This window comes from Phyllobates terribilis, unplaced genomic scaffold (genome assembly GCF_046119375.1).
Source record: "Phyllobates terribilis strain yellow unplaced genomic scaffold, ASM4611937v1 Scaffold_9__5_contigs__length_417890890, whole genome shotgun sequence".
NCBI lineage: Eukaryota > Metazoa > Chordata > Amphibia > Anura > Dendrobatidae > Phyllobates > Phyllobates terribilis.
Genome location: NW_027362769.1, coordinates 176,541,317 through 176,554,689, shown reverse-complemented (window position 1 = coordinate 176,554,689; position 13,373 = coordinate 176,541,317).

Here is a 13,373-nt window from a genome sequence, read left to right as displayed (position 1 = left end):
TCTCTACCTTTGTATTATGAGTCAGTTTCCTAGAAATCCATTTGTGAATGTTTATGTAAATGAGCTCACAAGTGCAGGGGGCTTAGCCAGTGGCGTAACTAGAGTTCGATGGGCCCCATGCAAAATTTGGACCAATGCCCAAACCTGCATGTTCGTCAGATGTATGGGCCCTTGTAGCGTTCTAGATTCTGTGAAGACATACGTGTTCACCCTCTCATGTAACAATGTCCCCCATCCTGGAATGATGTTCCCGATCCTGGCGCCTTCCTGTAATAATGTCCCCCATCCTGGGCCTCTTTTAGGTATAATGTCCCCCATCCTGGGCCTCTTCCAGGTATAATGTCCCCGATCCTGCCCCCTTCCTGTAACAATGTCCTCCATCCTGGGCCCCTTCCAGGTATAATGGGCAGCATTGCAGCGCTGGGGTCCTGGGTTCAAATCCCACCAAGGACAACATCTGCAAAGAGTTTGTATGTTCTCCCCGTGTTTGCGTGAGTTTCCTCCGGGTTCTCATGTTTCCTCCCACACTCCAAAGACACACTGATAGGGAATCTAGATTGAGAGCTCCAATGGGAACTGTGCCGATAGTGTCTGTAAAGCGCTGTGGAATTAATGGCACTATATAAGTGAGTAAAACAAATAAATAATGTCACCCATCCTAGCCCCTTCCTGTAATAATGTCCCCTATCCTGGTCCCTTCCTGTAATAATGTTCCCCAACCTGGGCCCCATCCAGGTATAATGACCCCAATTCTGGCCCCTTCCTGTAATAATGTCCCCTATCCAGGACCAATCCTTAAATAATGCCCCTGATCCTGGCCCTTCCTGTAATAATGTCCTTGATCCTGGCCCCTTCCTGTAATAATGTCACCCATCCTAGGCCCCTCCAGGTATAATGCCCCCAATCCTGGCCCCTCCAGGTATAATGTTCCCCATCCTGGGCTCCTTACAGGTATAATGTCCCCAATTATGGCCCCTTCCTGTAATAATGTCCCCTATCCAGGACCAATCCTGTAATAATGCCCCTGATCCTGGCCCCTTCCTATAATAATGTCACCCATCCTGGGCCCCTCCAGGTATAATGTCCCCGATCCTGGTCCCTTCCTGTAATAATGTCACCCATCCTGGGCCCCTCCAGGTATAATGTCCCCCCGATTCTAGCCCCTTCCTGTAATAATGTCCCCCTTCCAGGTATAATGTCCCTGATCCTGGCCCCTTCCTGTAAAAATGTCCCTCATCCTCGGCCCCTTCCAGGTATAATATCCTTGATCCTGGCCCCCTCCTGTAATAATGTCTCCAATCCTGGGCCCCTTTCAGGTATAATGTGGCTAAGCCCCCTGCACTTGCGAACTTAGTTGAATTAACTTTTGCCGATTGATTTCTAGAGAAAAGGACTTATAATTCCAAGGTCTAGACATGATCATTACATAGATGTTGTCAGTTTAAGGTCTACAAGCTGCTGACAGCTACCCTTGAAGCAAGGACTAATACTGATACACAATGAGCTTCGGCTCCTAACCAGAATAAGTAACAGGAGGGACTGAAGTCTGACGTTCGGGCAATGTCTACAGGGCCATGTGCACAAGTTTACTGGCCGCGGTGGTGCTCAGGAGTGATGAGCAAAGTGCAGAAAACGGAGCTGGACCATAACACAAGGAGGAGTTGCAAACACCATGTCAGACCTTTTGAACATTTTATCAGTTTGCCTACGATTATAATTACTGGAATATAAATATTCACACCCTCCAGTGTTACCACCTGAAGTTGCCTATTTTTTAAGACTGTCAATCACAGTAAAGGGCAGTCATATTTGGTAATTTTTGGCCCTTGCCTTATTATTTTGCTATTTTTTTCTCCACCTTTTCCTGTAGATAATTTTCCTTGCATTCTGTATATTTAGCAATTTACCTTATTCGCTGAGGGTCGACTAAACGTTTGTAGGTTGCTCTGCAGCCCCGGGGACAAATTTACCAATTAACAACAGGAATCTTCTCTTTTTTTCCTTACTAATAGCTCGAGACCACACACTGGAAATATGTGTGGGATTTTTTTTTTCTTCTAAATATGGCCCATGATGAGGCCGAGGCAACTCTTGATGAGTCTCGGAGGAAAACAGCTGTTCTCAAACAGGAAGGAAAGTTTTCTGTGTCCGAATTTTTATAAGTCACCATTCCTTTACCACTTATGAATCAACACTTGTAAGAGATACGACCACAGCTAATGGTCTCCCTAAAAGGTGATTAAAGGGACAGTCGACCCGGGCGTCACATTGCATTGGAGAACGCCTGAAGGTGAAAAAAATCGCAATTCTGCCATTGACCTTTGGGTTTCAGTTTCACGACATTGATTGTGTTGTGCAAATGGAAACTTGATCACCAACCTAAGGTACAGAATTGTGCAAATATGTTATGTGGGTGTGGAAAAAAAAATACTGCAAAATCAGTAGCTTTCAAAAATAGAAGTGATAATAGTTCATTTTTATCAATTCATAAAATGCAAAGTGAATGTAGAAAAGAGAAATGTAAATCTTATCAGTATATGGTGTTGCTGTCCTGCTACAGAAAAAAAGACGACTTCTGGCCAGACTACTCCAAACACTAGATGGGTGTAGATGGGTGTAGATGGGTGTAGCTGGTCCCACTGGTCACTGCCAGTTCTGAGTTGATGGCACTGCTGGACATCTTCCGATTTAGAAGGAAAGTAACATTGTGTCTCATCTGCAGCACTAAGTTTCCTTAGTCAACTACTGAGTCTATGGTTCTCAACAATGTCTATTCCTTGATGTCCTCAATGCTGAGAAATCCAGGCAGATACTTCTCCATCATGTAATACCAACTGGAGGCGTCTCATTGGCTCCAAATTTATTCTGCAGTCGGATAACGACACCCAACATCAAGCCAAAGTCATTAAGATCGAGGAGTCCTGGAAGTGATGATCCAGCTCCACAGAGTCCTGATCTCCCATCATCCCGTCTGTCTGGGATCATATGGAAAGACAGAAGGATCCGCACAAGCCTCATACACAGAAGATCTGGGGTCCGTTCTCCAAGAAGTTTGGAACAACCTCCGGCCGAGATCCTCCATAACCAGTGTACAAGTGATGAGAAGAAGTGATGGAAGTGATGAGCAGTCACCAGATGCTGATGACGGAGGAGATGGGCGGTCACCAGATACTGATGATGGAGGTGACCGGCGGTCCCTAGATATGGATGATGGAGGTGACAGGCGGTCACCAGATACTGATTATGAAGGTGACGGGCGGTCACCAGATACTGATGATGGAGGCGACCGGCGGTCCCCAGATACTGATGATGGAGGTGACCGGCGGTCACCAGATACTGCTGATGGAGGTGACGGGCGTTCACCAGATAATGATGATGGAGGTGACGGGCGGTCACCAGATACTGATGATGGAGGCAATGGGCGGTCACTAGATACTGATGATGGAGGAGACAGGCGGTCCCCAGATACTGATGATGGAGGGGACAGGCAGTCACCAGATACTGATGATGGAGGTGACGGGCGGTCACCAGATACTGATGATGGAGGGGACAGGCAGTCACCAGATACTGATGATGGAGGTGACGGGCGGTCACCAGATAATGATGATGGAGGTGACGGGCGGTCACCAGATACTGATGATGGAGGTGATGGGTGGTCATCAGATACTGATGATGGAGGCATCGGGCGGTCACCAGATACTGATGATGGAGGCAATGGGTGGTCACTAGATACTAATGATGGACACTTCTATTTATGAAAGCTTCTTATGCTGCAGCATTTTTTCCACACCTGGATAAAACTTTTCATATATATATTTGACGCGCCCCTGGGCCTGCTGTGTCGTGCGGCATCGCGCGCACGGGGGCTTACCCGGAGCCGGATCAGATGGGGGTAGTAGTCTCGTGGCGGTGACCCGGTCCGTGCCCAGGGAGTCAAACTGAGCGGCAGTGTTTAGCAGAAGATGGTACGGTGTTCGACTACGCCACCCGTTGAATGCGGCTATGAAGCCACCGCTGCAGGGCAGACCACTGAGGCCGGTGGTAAGGTTGTGCAGCGTAGCTGGTAGAACCCCCAACGGGAGGGGTATGGCCTCAGGGCAGCCGACGTGTTTGAAGGGGGTAGCAGGAACCACTCAGAGACGGTGCGGTGTAGTTCAGGGTCTTTACTGGTGACAAGATAGACCCTCCCGGAGTACTGGCTAGCGATCGGGGCCTGGTCAGTCCGTGAGCTGATGGGATCTCCCCTGGCCAGGCGGAGTTGTAGGCCTCCCCAACTAATCGTACTCTTCTGGCTACCTTGCTAGAGGCGGGTAAAAGTAGCCCACGTCCCTGAGTGTACCGTGTGGTGCTCACCCGTATGGCCGGTGACTCGGGGCCTTTTGGTAGCTTCCGCTCCACGTCGCGGTGCTGGTCCCTTGCGTGTGACCGTGCCTTCGGGTTTCTTGGCCAGAGGACCTGAAATCCCCTGCCGGGCGGTTTCTGCTGCTGGGTAAGGATTAGTCCCCACAGCCTCGGACTCCGGGTCCGGTAAGAACTCTTCAATCAGGGCGAGCTCTACAGCTTCCAGCCCCTGATCTCTTTTAACACCGCTCCCACAGAGCTCCTGATCTTTCTTGTTCCTAAAGCTGCTCCACCACAGACCAGACTGTGTCTCTGTCTGTGTTCTCTGCTCTTTCTCTACTCTCTAACCCTGCCTCAGCCCCAGCTTTATATAGGGGAAGTTCTTCCCCTCCCAGGACTGGGCAGGAGGTGTGGCATGCATAGGATGTCTGACCAGGAAACCTCCCACCTGCTCACAGACGTAATATTGCTATTACTGTGGAAACCAGACCCCTGGGGTGCCACATATTAGTGGCTTAAAAAATTCTGAACTTCAAAAAAAAAAAAATTGGTTTGTGTCACGATTTTCCGATTTTTTTGACACCGGTACATTTTTTATGTTTCCTTTGTAAGCTGTATGAGGGCTTGTTTTTATTTAGTGAGCTATGGTTCATAAAAAAATAGTACTAAAAAGGCCCAAATATCTGGAACCATAAAGATGTAATTTTAAGAAACTCTTGGGCTTGCTGATGATTTCCAGTTCGCAATAGGTGTAGAAGAAAAATAGAAGAATAAGTGAAAATTTGGAAAAAGTAATTTAATTCATTGCAAATATTTTTTTTTATAAGATAATCCTATAAAAAAAATCTTTAAGAAAGATTTAAGATTTAAGAAAAGTGTAAAGTTCTCCTATTTTGTTGTTTCATGCATTGCTGTAGGACCTTGTTTGTGAGAGACCGTCATACAACATGTAGAAATATAATTTAGGAGTGAGTCTACATGCAGTTCTCTCGTTGTGAAGCTGGAGTGATTAGAATGGCTTTTTTGGGGTATATAAAGCATGAAGACTTCTAGGCGATTTCTCCCTTGGAAGATAAACTACCAATAGGAACCAAAGTGGATCCATCGGTTCTTTGATTTTTCTACTTTGTGTCTCCTTGTCGGGGGGGTTCCCTTTAAATGACGGATTCAGCTCTGTTCCTCTCATGACACTTTCTGGGTAAAATCTTTTCTTTTTTTTGCCTCCCTTAAGATAAAATCTAACACAGGAGCCCAGGGAGGAGAGATGATGCAAGCCTTATGTTTAGAGAAAAAAGTTAACGTTGACCTTTTGTTGTGCCAAAACATAACAAGCAGGAACTTTGGAAATCTGTTTTTCTAAAGGGCAGAAATGATGAGCATTTTCCGACGAGTGTGAAAATGAATGAAGAACAGCGATTTGGAAAAAGGCCTGAGACAATTAGACTGAAAGCAAATTATTTGCATGGAATGTAAGACCGTTTAGACATCGGATGTGGAGCTAATGGAAGGGAATTTATTTATTTATTTACTTTTAGGAAGGTGCTTTTAACTTTTCGTAACTTTTTTTTTCTTATAACTTTTCATAGTCGTATCCTACATTTATTTAATGGGTATTAATATAGAGGTTCTCCATAAAAAAAAATTAAAATTGATAACTTATTTTTAGGATAGACCACAAATATTTAATTGATTGCGGTCCGATGTCCACTGTCATTGCTAACAGAACGGTGCTTAAAGGGAACTCGACAGTAGATCCCCACTGCTCGAACCACGCTGTAAAGTTGCAAAGAAACGGGAGTTAGAAAAAGCCGGCTGGGAACCATGTGACTTGGATGACATCTCCGCCCAACACCACATGATTGACAGGTCTCTTCCTATGTGTGTGTCTAGGGGGAGACTTGTCAGTCTTGGGGAAATATTTGGACTAATAATGATCCATGTTCCCAGACTGATTTTCAAAGTATTTTTTTCTTTAAAATTTCGCAGCATTTCAGATTAAAACATTTTTTTTCCAGCAATCTGATTCTTGCTGTCTGTGGATCGGACAGTATGAATCTACTGCCAGGTTCCATTTAAAAGAAGTTTGTCTCTCTGCAATCTTTGTGTTCTTGCAATGAGAAGGATCTTAAGTTTAAAAAGTTGAAAGTTTTAGAGAAAATCTTAAGTTTTTTATGAGGTGCCGTCACCATCATTTATTGGGCTGCACCCTTCCTCCAGCAGTATCGGTGGCTGGTCGGCTCCACTATTGCTGCATTGTAATCCCAGGTATGAGCAGTTGATCCCAAAATTGGTGCATGTGCAAAGCAGCCTTTCTCTGGGCGTTAGCCGACTCTCTGTTCTGCACATGCTACAATGTTGCGAATGGTAGCAGTGCTGGCTCAAGTAAACATTACACTGTCAATCAAAGCAGAAGGGGAGGAGCTAGCTGGCAAAACTGTCAGAGAAAAGTTGCGCTGGCCCTGCCCACAATGTTCTGAGTACCTCATTTGCATATAAACATATAGTTTTCTCGAAAATCAATCCAGCGGATTTTTAAAGTAAAAATCCTATAAGGAGCTGTACTTTACTATAGATTTAGGAGTTGGAAGACATGTTTTTAAAAAAAAATTTTGGACCCAACAATCTTTTGAAGGAGCCAAAGAGGTCAAACCTTCATTGCCTATCCTAAGCACAAGTGATAATGAAAGTTCCATATATTCTGCCTTAAAGGGATTTGGCAATTGCAGCCATGTGGACCCCAAATGCTTGCAGACATGGTAGGCAGATGGTACTCGCCCTCCCCCGGTCCAGCACTGGCTCCATGCCACAGCTCCGGCCATCTGCAGTGAAGATGTCATGTTGACAATGCATATTTCTGCAGCCAATCACTGGGTTTAGAGATTGGCTGCAGCGGTGATGCACACTATTGACCTGACCTTACTGCTGCATCCAAAACTGTAGGTGTAGAGGGCGAGTACCCTCTGGCTTTGTTATTTTACATGGCGGCGAGTGATTGGGGTCCACTTTGTTAAAAATGGAAAATCCCTTTAGAGGAGTCCAATGTATGTGACGCGCCCCTGGGCCTGTGCTGAGTAGCGTTGCGCACGCGGGAGCCTACCCAGAGCCGGATCTGATAGGGGTAGTAGTTTCGTGGCGGTGACCCGGTCCGTGCCCAGGGAGTCAAGCTGAGTGGCAGTCTTTAGCAGAAGATGGTACGGTGTTCGACTACGCCACCCGTTGAATGCGGCTACGAAGCCGCCGCTGCAGGGCAGACCGCTGAGGCCGGTGGTAAGGTCGTGCAGCGTAGCTGGTAGAACCCCCAACGGGAGGGGTATGGCCTCAGGGCAACCGACGTGTTTGAAGGGGGTAGCAGGAACCACTCAGAGACGGTGCGGTGTAGTTCTGGGTCTTTACTGGTGACAAAGTAGACCCTCCCGGAGTACTGGCTAGAGATCGGGGCCTGGTCAGTCCGTGAGCTGATGGGATCTCCCCTGGCCAGGCGGAGTTGTAGGCCTCCCCAACTAATCGTACTCTTCTGGCTACCTTGCTAGAGGCTGATAAAAGTAGCCCACGTCCCTGAGTGTACCGTGTGGTGCTCACCCGTATGGCCGGTGACTCGGAGCCTTTTGGTAGCTTCCGCTCCACGTCGCGGTGCTGGTCCCTTGCGTGTGACCGTGCCTTCGGGTTTCTTGGCCAGAGGACCTGAAATCCCCTGCCGGGCGGTTTCTGCTGCTGGGTAAGGATTAGTCCCCACAGCCTCGGACTCCGGGTCCGGTAAGAACTCTTCAATCAGGGCGAGCTCTACAGCTTCCAGCCCCTGACCTCTTTTAGTACAGCTCCCACAGAGCTCCTGATCTTTCTTTCCCTATAGCTGCTCCACTACAGACCAGACTGTGTCTCTGTCTGTGTTCTCTGCTCTTTCTCTACTCTAACCCTGCCTCAGCCCTAGTTTTATATAGGGGAAGTTCTTCCCCTCCCAGGACTGGGCAGGAGGTGTGGCATGCATAGGATGTCTGACCAGGAAACATCCCACCTGCTCACAGACGTAATATTGCTATTACTGTGGGAACCAGACCCCAGGGGTGCCACATATGCAACGAGATAAGGTCACAAGATCGGCGTCACTCTGGTGCACGGGTTGTTGATGTTGGGATAATGATAAACGTCACTCTGGTGCACGGGTTGTTGATGTTGGGATAATGATAAAGTGACTACAATAATTTACATGAAACACAACCTGGAAATTGTGACCCGATTCCTCTCTGGTTCCAGCCGTACGTAGCAGCCGTCATCCAGTCTACAGGGACCTTGTGGATTGTACAGATAAATCACCACTGAGGATCTCACATTTCATAAAAGAACCATCACATCACTCTGTGAATACATAATGGAGCCATAATGTCAGGTTTAATAGCTAATTATCATCAGAAATCTGATTTTATCCGACGATTACTCACCAGGGAGTGGCCCAGTGTAGAAAGACTCAAATTAATCCAACACTCGGCTCTAATCACATAAATTAGTCAATACATTATAATAAGATCTCACTTATAAGTGCAGATTATCGAAAAAACTGACAGATAACAACAGTCTACTAATCCACATCCAAAACCTCGTCCATAGGGGCAGTATTATAGTAGTTATATTCTTGTACATACGGGGCAGTATTATAGTAGTTATATTCTTCTACATAGGGGCAGTATTATAGTAGTTATATTCTTGTACATAGGGGGCAGTATTATAGTAGTTATATTCTTGTACATAGGGGGCAGTATTATAGTAGTTATATTCTTGTACATAGAAGCAATATTATAGCAGTTATATTCTTGTACATAGGAGCAGTATTATAGCAGTTATATTCTTGTACCTAGGGGCAGTATTATAGTAGTTATATTCTTGTACATAGGGGCAGTATTATAGTAGTTATATTCTTGTACATAGGAGCAGTATTATAGTAGTTATATTCTTGTACATAGGAGCAGTATTATAGTAGTTATATTCTTGTACATAGGGGGCAGTATTATAGTAGTTATATTCTTGTACCTAGGAGCCGTATTATAGTAGTTATATTCTTGTACATAGGAGCAGTATTATAGTAGTTATATTCTTGTACATAGGAGCAGTACTATAGTAATTATATTCTTGTACATTGGAGCAGTATTATAGTAGCTATATTCTTGTACATAGGGGCAGTATTATAGTAGTTATATTCTTGTACATAGGGGCAGTATTATAGTAGCTATATTCTTGTACATAGGGGCAGTATTATAGTAGATATATTCTTGTACATAGGGGCAGTATTATAGTAGTTATATTCTTTTACATAGGGGCAGTATTATACTAGTTATATTCTTGTACATAGGGGCAGTATTATACTAGTTATATTCTTGTACATAGGGGCAGTATTATAGTAGTTATATTCTTGTACATAGGGGGCAGTATTATAGTAGTTATATTCTTGTACCTAGGAGCAGTATTATAGTAGTTATATTCTTGTACATAGGAGCAGTATTATAGTAGTTATATTCTTGTACATAGGAGCAGTACTATAGTAGTTATATTCTTGTACATTGGAGCAGTATTATAGTAGTTATATTCTTGTACATAGGGGCAGTATTATAGTAGTTATATTCTTGTACATAGGGGCAGTATTATAGTAACTATATTCTTGTACATAGGGGCAGTATTATAGTAGATATATTCTTGTACATAGGGGCAGTATTATAGTAGTTATATTCTTTTACATAGGGGCAGTATTATACTAGTTATATTCTTGTACATAGGGGCAGTATTATAGTAGTTATATTCTTGTACATAGGGGGCAGTATTATAGTAGTTATATTCTTGTACATAGGGGGCAGTATTATAGTAGTTATATTCTTGTACATAGGAGCAGTATTATAGTAGTTATATTTTTGTACATAGGAGCAGTATTATAGTAGTTATATTCTTGTAGATAGGAGCAATACTATAGTAGTTATATTCTTGTACATTGGAGCAGTATTATAGTAGTTATATTCTTGTACATAGGGGCAGTATTATAGTAGTTATATTTTTGTACATAGGGAACAGTATTATAGTAGTTATATTCTTGTAGATAGGAGCAATACTATAGTAGTTATATTCTTGTACATTGGAGCAGTATTATAGTAGTTATATTCTTGTACATAGGGGCAGTATTATAATAGTTATATTCTTGTACAAAGGGGCAGTATTATAGTAGTTACATTCTTGTACGTAGGGGCAGTATTATAGTAGTTATGTTCTTGTACATAGGGGCAGTATTATAGTAGATATATTCTTGTACATAGGGGCAGTATTATAGTAGTTATATTCTTTTACAGAGGGGCAGTATTATAGTAGTTATATTCTTGAACATGGGGGCAGTATTATAGTAGTTATATTCTTGTACATAGGAGCAGTATTATAGTAGTTATATTCTTGTACATAGGAGCAGTATTATAGTAGTTATATTCTTGTACATAGGGGCAGTGTTATAGTAGTTATATTCTTGTACATAGAGGGCAGTATTATAGTAGTTATATTCTTGTATATAGGAGCAGTATTATAGTAGTTATATTCTTGTACATGGGAGCAGTATTATAGCAGTTATATTCTTTTACATAGGGGCAGTATTATAGTAGTTATATTCTTTTACATAGGGGCAGTATTATAGTAGTTATATTCTTGTACATAGGGGCAGTATTATAGTAGTTATATTCTTTTACATAGGAGCAGTATTATAGTAGTAATATTCTTTTACATAGGAGCAGTATTATAGTAGTAATATTCTTGTACATAGGGGCAGTGTTATAGTAGTTATATTCTTGTACATAAGGGCAGTATTATAGTAGTTATATTCTTTTACATAGGGGCAGTATTATAGTAGTTATATTCTTGTACATAGGGGCAGTATTATAGTAGTTATATTCTTGTACATAGGGGGCAGTATTATAGTAGTTATATTCTTGTACATAGGGGGCAGTATTATAGTAGTTATATTCTTGTACATAGGAGCAGTATTATAGTAGTTATATTCTTGTACATAGGAGCAGAATTATAGTAGTTATATTCTTGTACATAGGGGCAGTATTATAGTAGTTATATTCTTGTACATAGGGGCAGTGTTATAGTAGTTATATTCTTGTACATAGGAGCAGTATTATAGTAGTTATATTCTTGTACATAGGGGCAGTATTATAGTAGTTATATTCTTTTACATAGGGGCAGTATTATAGTAGTTATATTCTTTTACATAGGGGCAGTATTATACTAGTTATATTCTTGTACATAGGGGCAGTATTATAGTAGTTATATTCTTGTACATAGGGGCAGTATTATAGTAGTTATATTCTTGTACATAGGGGGCAGTATTATAGTAGTTATATTCTTGTACATAGGAGCAGTATTATAGTAGTTATATTCTTGTACATAGAAGCAGTATTATAGTAGTTATATTCTTGTACCTAGGGGCAGTATTATAGTAGTTATATTCTTGTACATAGGAGCAGTATTATAGTAGTTATATTCTTGTACGTAGGGGCAGTATTATAGTAGTTATATTCTTGTACATAGGGGGCAGTATTATACTAGCTATAGTCTTGTACATAGGGAACAGTATTATAGTAGTTATATTCTTGTAGATAGGAGCAGTATTATAGTAGTTATATTCTTGTACATAGGAGCAATACTATAGTAGTTATATTCTTGTACATTGGAGCAGTATTATAGTAGTTATATTCTTGTACATAGGGGCAGTATTATAGTAGTTATATTCTTGTACATAGGGGCAGTATTATAGTAGTTACATTCTTGTACATAGGGGCAGTATTATAGAAGTTATATTCTTGTACATAGGGGCAGTATTATAGTAGCTATATTCTTGTACATAGGAGCAGTATTATAGTAGTTATATTCTTGTACATAGGAGCAGTATTATAGTAGTTATATTCTTGTACATAGGGGCAGTGTTATAGTAGTTATATTCTTGTACATAGAGGGCAGTATTATAGTAGTTATATTCTTGTATATAGGAGCAGTATTATAGTAGTTATATTCTTGTACATGGGAGCAGTATTATAGCAGTTATATTCTTTTACATAGGGGCAGTATTATAGTAGTTATATTCTTTTACATAGGGGCAGTATTATAGTAGTTATATTCTTATACATAGGGGCAGTATTATAGTAGTTATATTCTTTTACATAGGAGCAGTATTATAGTAGTTATATTCTTGTACATAGGGGCAGTGTTATAGTAGTTATATTCTTGTACATAGGGGCAGTATTATAGTAGTTATATTCTTGTACATAGGGGCAGTATTATAGTAGTTATATTCTTGTACATAGGGGCAGTATTATAGTAGTTATATTCTTGTACATAGGAGCAGTATTATAGTAGTTATATTCTTGTACATAGGGGCAGTGTTATAGTAGTTATATTCTTGTACATAGGAGCAGTATTATAGTAGTTATATTCTTGTACAGAGGGGCAGTATTATAGTAGTTATATTCTTTTAGATAGGGGCAGTATTATAGTAGTTATATTCTTGTACATAGGGGCAGTATTAAAGTAGTTATATTCTTGTACATAGGAGCAGTATTCTAGTAGTTATACTCTTTTACATAGGAGCAGTATTATAGTAGTTATATTCTTGTACATAAGGGCAGTATTATAGTAGTCATATTCTTATGCATATGAGCAGCATTACAGTAGTTATATTCTTATACATAGGGGTCAGTATTATAGTTATATTCTTATACGTAGGGGGCAGTATTATAGTAGTTATATTCTTATACATAGGGGGCAGTATTATAGTAGTTATATTCTTGTACATAGAGGGCAGTATTATAGTAGTTATATTCTTGTCCATAGGAGCAGTATTACAGTAGTTATATTCTTTTACATAGGGGCAGTATTATAGTAGTTATATTCTTGTACATAGGGGCAGTATTATAGTAGTTATATTCTTGTACATAGGAGCAGTATTATAGTAGTTATATTCTTGTACATAGGAGCAGTATTATAGTAGTTATATTCTTGTACATAAGGGC